This window comes from Euprymna scolopes, chromosome 15, assembly GCF_053919585.1.
Source record: "Euprymna scolopes isolate OS-2025 chromosome 15, ASM5391958v1, whole genome shotgun sequence".
NCBI classification, from domain to species: Eukaryota; Metazoa; Mollusca; class Cephalopoda; order Sepiida; family Sepiolidae; genus Euprymna; species Euprymna scolopes.
Genome location: NC_136496.1, coordinates 81,895,512 through 81,902,221, shown reverse-complemented (window position 1 = coordinate 81,902,221; position 6,710 = coordinate 81,895,512). Strand labels below are relative to the sequence as shown.

Here is a 6,710-nt window from a genome sequence, read left to right as displayed (position 1 = left end):
CTGCAGACCAGATTAATGCGGGTACTGGTCTTCCGCTTTATGGTTTTTTTAAATCAGAGATTTGCTTCTCCTAGAAAGGTTGCCTTCACCACGGCTTACGGGAGCCCTCTCCACCCCAAACATACATGCATACATACATAGGTACATACATAGATATATACATTTAAACGGACATTTAACCAAACAGGTAAGATTTATATTATAGATACAGTTTTGTTACTTTATGCACTGGATGAGAAGTAAAAACTTCAAGGCACTTTTTAAAACTGATACAAGAAAGGGAGAAATTGGTGAAGGTAAGAAAGTAAATAATATAAATTATCAAGCCTTATCTAAAATAAAAATTAAAAAATAGAAACACTATATCAAATCAGTACGGAACCGAATTCCTACACAAATCGGAAATGACTCGACGGTCTTTCCGTTTGATAAAGAGAAAAACATCATAAATTTTCAATTTTACCGACTATGGTTCCTTAGCAAAAAACAAAAAAGGTTCTTTTTCACCATTCGCCAATAATATCCGTTGTAAACATACACCTGAAGAAGGTAGGAGGTTACATCGACCGAAACGTTGTGAGAATAGCAAGCAAGATGATAGCAGTAGTACGAATATTTATTTATTTATTTTTGGATTTTTATAGTTGTTGTTTCACGACATTTCGGCAAACTATTCCCCTGGCTTTCGTCAGGCGGTTAACCACCACGGGATAGGAATGCTGAGTTTCTTAACTGCATCCTAAGTAATTTCTGCATTTCATAATTATTGTCTCACCACCTCTTGGCAAACTAATCCTCTGGCCGGCAATGAATCTCTATGGTTCAAACTTAGCATTGTCTGCAGAACAGCCATGAAGATGAGAATAAGTCCGCAAATAGATAAATAAATATAAAATTACTCATCCCAGAAAGGAGTTTAATAATAAAATAGCGGTAAGAGTAATTCAAATAAGGTAAAAATGTAGTTTTAAAAAAATGCTAAAACTTTCAAATCTGGAGGCAATTACTGAAATCAAAATTTTCTTTTTTCACCTGGAAAATTCAAATCTAGAAAATGATTTTTATGATAACGGAAGTGGTCGAAGAACAATAGCTTCCGTTGTGCGCTCTGATTGCTTTTCCAGGGGGTATAACTGGGAACAATGATATAGTTATAAATAAATAAATATAAATAATTTAAAAAGAAGTATTCATTGTGTGGATAGTAGTTAAAAAAAAGACTCTATGATATATATTTGTTTAATTTATCATTTTGTTCTAGCTGAGGATGGGGTGTGCTACCGGATGCCAAACATTCGCGCGCTCTCACATGCATTCCAACCAAACGATCTTTTAAAAAGATTCTAGCCATCTCTTTACATTTGTATCTCTTTTGCACGTGCTTCACCGCGTATATTTGGCAGTTAGTTTCGAAATTCTTTTTCATAAGTCCGGTTGCTCCTCTAATTACTGGAATGATGAAGATCTTCCAAAGATTCTAGTATCTTTTCATGGCGTACATAAGACATTTTCTTACAAGGTAGTCATCACTTATCAAGGCCCAGAAGCCACTCGGGGATAAGGGTTATTGCGTGTACAGTACGTTAGTATTGGAGATTTGATAAAGTGTCTTACTTAAGGAGGCGGTTCATCAGGAATTTGTTTATGTTGGGCTTGAAGACATCCAAGTTGTAGTCAGGTGGGAAACAGGCAAACGGAACAAGATTCCACGGGCCTGCAGTTCTAAGAAAGAAGTTTGTTCATGAAATCTACGTTTTGGTTTTGGCACAGATAAAGAGTGGGGAAAAATTTTTGACAGTGGTTTCAGCTAGACGGGTGTTTATCGTGAAAAATGGCGAGGGGAGGCAGAGATTGGAGCTCAAACGAGCACCTGCCATGGAAGTAACGATAAAACAGACAGGCTCGCGATATCTCTCCTGTGGGAGAGAGGTTGCAAGGAAGAGAAAAGGGCATCGCCCCACTAAGCCATGAAGCCTATTTTGTACTCTGTCAAGGCAGGATATGCTGTTTTTAGCAGCTCCTGTCCAGATGTGGCAGCAGTACTCTATCCTAGGACGTATTTGGCTTTTATATAGATAGAGAATTGCATCAGCAGTGAGATATCTTCTGGAGTGGTAGAAGGATCGTATCATTTTTCCAGCGACCTTGGCAATAGACTTGATGTACGTGTTCCATTTCAGGTCAAGAGTAAAGATCAAGCCCAGAAGCTTATAAAAATATGGAGCTTTTAGACGAGTCACCCATTTCAATTGATGCCAGATGGGGATCAGAGTGTTGATGATGTAAAGATAGGAGCTTGGTTTTAGATGCATTAAAAATAACAGCCACCTCTTGCCCCATTGTACCACCCGCTCAAGATCAGAGGAGAGAGAATCATTTACGGCCTTTGGTGTTTTACCATAGATGGTCGTGTCACCAGCATAGATGTCAACGAATGATTAAAGTATGTGTTTTCGGAGATCATTGATGTAGATCTAGAAGAGAGTTGGGCCCAGGATGGACCCCTGAGGGACTCCAGCATTAAGACTGAGGCCCTCTGATTTCTGCCCCTCAACCACTACTCTTATGAGCCTATCGGAGAGAAATGATTTAATGATTGAGAAAACATTTCCAGCAATACCGTAGCTAGAAATCTTGTGAAGTAGGCCATTGTGCTATAACTTATCGAAGGCCTTTTATATGTCAAGACAATTGTCCTAGAAAGGAAGCCTTTGTCAAGAGATTCACTAATCCTATTAGATATAACCATTAGCACATCCGCTGTAGATCTGGCAGAACAGAAATCACATTGCATGTCACTAAGAAGGTTATTTCTGCTGAGGTGGTTGACTACTTCTCTATTTAATATGGACTCCAGCAACTAACTCATGACACACAGGAGACTTATTGGTCTGTACTGAGAGGGAGACGACGTATCACCTGAATTCTTAAATACAGGGCATACTGATGAGGTTTTCCAGCACTTCTCTTTAAGGCAACGCTTAAACAGTTTTGTAAGTATGGGTGCAAGTTCTGGTTGAAGCTTTTTCAACGCTATAACTGGAATGCTGTCAGAGCCAGTTGCTTTACTGGAATCAAGGTTCTTGATTAGCTTGGCGACCTTACGCACAGATATTTGTATGTTGCATAGCGTGTTGTCTGTTATAGGAGGAAATACGGGAGTTGATGGCTTTCGTCGCATAGGGTAGCATTAGCTACAAAGTTCTTGGCAAATAGTTTGGCTTTGTCTGATGCTGACGAGATGACCTCAGGTCCATTGATGATGGTTGGGATAGAACGCATGCTTCTGTTCAGGATCCTGTTTGCTATTTGCCAAAACTGGTGGGAACCAAGCTGCTGCTCAGCTAATTTTGATTTAACAGACTGAGCATATAGCTCTCTTTCATTTTTTATTACTCTTTTACAGTGGTTGCTGGCGTTCCTGAGAGCAGCTTTAGTCTCAGTGCATCTATTACGTTGGTAGTTATGGAAAAAGTGATTTCTGTGCACAATGGCAGCAGCACATTCTGGGGGAAAACCATGGCTGGCTTTTAGGTTTTTGTTGGACTTTTTTGGATGGTATGAATCAGTCTATGCCTACAATTAACCATTCGGTAAGGTCTGGTACTATGGAGGACACATCCTTTCGTTATCTTTTTCCCCCCTCAGCCTTGTTTAACACTGCATTATTGGGGACATTAACCTTTAGTAAAATTGCTTCTTTCTCTTTCATGTCCCAGTTCAATATATCATATAATGCTTATTTCAATCTGTAACAATAGAGACAAAAATGAAAAGTTACCAACTTCAAATCAAATTAAATGTGTCGCATATCGGTTGATAATGGTGTTGTGTGTGTGTGTGTGTGTGTGTGTGTGTGTGTGTGTGTGTGTGTGTGTGTGTGTGTGTGTGTGTGTGTGTGTGCGTGTGTGTGCGTGCGTTTATAATCCCACATTTTTATAGTTGAACTCATCTGCGTGTGCTGGTAACTAATCTGCATATGCAGAGACGTTAAACAGACGAATTAAAAGCAGACAGAGAGTAGAATTTGGGCCAGAAAGCGCCTGTGTTGGACATTTGTCAGCGTTACATCGTATTGTTTGAATAGGAGTTTGGACCATCATAGTAACGTGCAGAACATCTTCATACATTTTTTTGTTTCTTAGATAAATTTAAGCGTTACAGACCAAATATGAATAATTAAAAAAAAACATTCATTGCGTGATTAATGATTAAATATGAAAAAAATTTAGAAAGAACAGGTAATTTTAATATAAATACATGTCATCTTCTTCCGTGCTCACCGACAAAAATGCTATTTTAATTTATAAGAATAGAGACGAACATATAAGAAAATCAGCATCTTCACGTGGATTTGATTTTTCCTGTGTCGGTTGACAGTTTTCTTGTGTTTATATTTGCATTTTTATAGTTGGAACTAATTTGCGCATGTTGGTAACTAATTTGCACGTGTAGAGACCGATTTACGTTTAAAAACGGATTAAAAACAAACTGAGTCTAAATTTATTTTTCATATGGCTCGTCCACGTGACTACGGCACACGTATATTTAAGAAACGAAAGATTGGTTGGAGTCAGTTGAAGCTACAACTTAGAAAGCGATTTTCTTGTCGGCTCACTTAGCGGTTGTGGCTACCTTGCACGGACTTCTATTATTGTATCTAATCCGTATATAAACAAGGCCGATAGCCATTAGTCGCGTGCTCTCGGTAATGAATGAATGCGTTAATGTAGGATTGACATGAAATTCGTAAAGATAAATTAAAATGACCGAAAAATGGGCTGAAATGACTTAAATAAATAAAAAGTAAATGACTTAGAATGACTTTAATAAACTTAAGGATGAATTGAATGACCTTAGGATTACTTGAATGCTAAAAAAATAACTGGAATCCTTCAAAAACCACTTTAATGATCTGGAGGATGACTTGGTTTTGAGACTGACTGGTTGTAAAGTGGGTGATCATTTTACATTAAATTAATACAGAAAAGTGATTCCCCACTTTATATCACAATAAGTACAGCATGTAGTAAGAACAGATACTACACTTTGATCTTGGCTAAAAGGCCAAAAAAAGGGTATTTATTTGCTCTTCCACCGAGCAAATTAGGCACCAGGCCGATTTTTAATGTGAGGAGTGAGGGGGAACAACTCCCTGCGGAGTAGGGGAGCTGGATAGTGACAATTGGTATGAAGAGTTGTCCCTACATTGATCAAGGTCTTATATGTGGGGTTGCCCCCACATATAGTATTTGCTTGCAGTATCTACCGGAATAGATACTACACTTTGATCTTGGCCAAAAGGCTAAGAAAAGGGCATAAGGCCGATTTTTAATGTGAGGAATGAAGGGGAAATGGGGACCAGCCCCCTGGGGAGTAGGGGAGCTGGATAGTGACAATTGGTATGAAGGGTTTCCCCTACATTGACCAAGGTCTTATATGTGGAGTTGCTCCCACATATGGTCTTTGCTTGCAGTATCTGCTCGGCAGATACTATGTATTTATTTGCTTCCCCACTGAGCAAATTAGGCACAAGGCCGTTTTTTAATGCGGAGAGAGATGGAGGGGGGAGTGAGAAGGGGTACCAGTTCCCGATGGGTGGGAAATGGGAGCTGGATAGTGACAATTGGTATGAAGTGTTGCCCCTACATTGACCAAGGTCTGATATGTGGGGTTACCCCCACATATGGTCTTTGCCAAAAGGCTAAGAAAAACTTAAAAAGCTAAGAGCTAAGAACAGCATCTATTAACAATAGACCTTAACCAAAAAGGCCAAGCACAAAAGTGTTACGGACAGCAGACCGACCGACCGACCGACCGACGGAGTGACTTATAGAGTCGCTTGCACGCGATTAAAAACGGATTAAAACCAAATTCTGAGTCTAAATTTATTTTTCATATGGCTCGACCACGTGACTATGCCACACGTATATTTAAGAAACAAGAGATTAGTTGGAGTCAGGCGAAGCTACAACTTAGAAGGCGTTTTCCTTGTCAGCTCACTTACTGTTGTTGCTACTCGACATGAACCTCCATTGTTGTATCTAATCCGCATATAAAAAAATAGAATGTGTGATGTTAAGAATAATGTAACAAGTTAGTTAAGAGTTCTACTCGGTCACGTTTGATCGGGTGAGATATGACTACCCTATGAATAAAATAAAGGGTCCCATTCGAAATTCCGTATCGAATTCGACACGATTTCTAGCTAACTACAATATGGTCGTCTTGAAGTCCAATGTAAACAAGTAATTCTTGAACTGTCCTTTTAAATAATAATTTTCACTTCTACCGAGCACTACGCGATTGTTTCACGGACCACTTTACACCCATTTACTCTTTCAATTGACTTCCAGGCTTTGATAAATAATTACTCCTTTGTGAAGACCAACTGACGTAAATTAGAGGACGCATGGAAAACTGAATTTATTTTCAGATAGTGGAGAGAAATTGATGGTGTGGAAAATCTGCTTGAATGTTGGATTATCATTGTATGTTTTTAAATGTTAGATTGCAAGTTATTTCGACCCAAATTGGACAGTCGTTTTGTTGAATCGATTTTGAAATATGAATTAGTGTGTGGTTGATCTGAATGGAAGCGGCTTCATCATGCTATGCCAATTCAGATAACTAGAAAAGGGCTTCTTATCATGAGGTCCCGATTTCGATCTCGCAATATTCAGTCACTCCGATGAGTTTTAGACGACAAA

General features: G+C 38.9%; 1 pseudogene; it reads right to left on the bottom strand.

Annotated features, from left to right (window-relative positions):
• Positions 1-4,953: 4,953 nt before the first annotated feature.
• On the bottom strand, positions 4,954-5,080 carry LOC145294438 (U2 spliceosomal RNA; annotated as a pseudogene).
• Between the last annotated feature and the right edge of the window lie 1,630 nt (positions 5,081-6,710).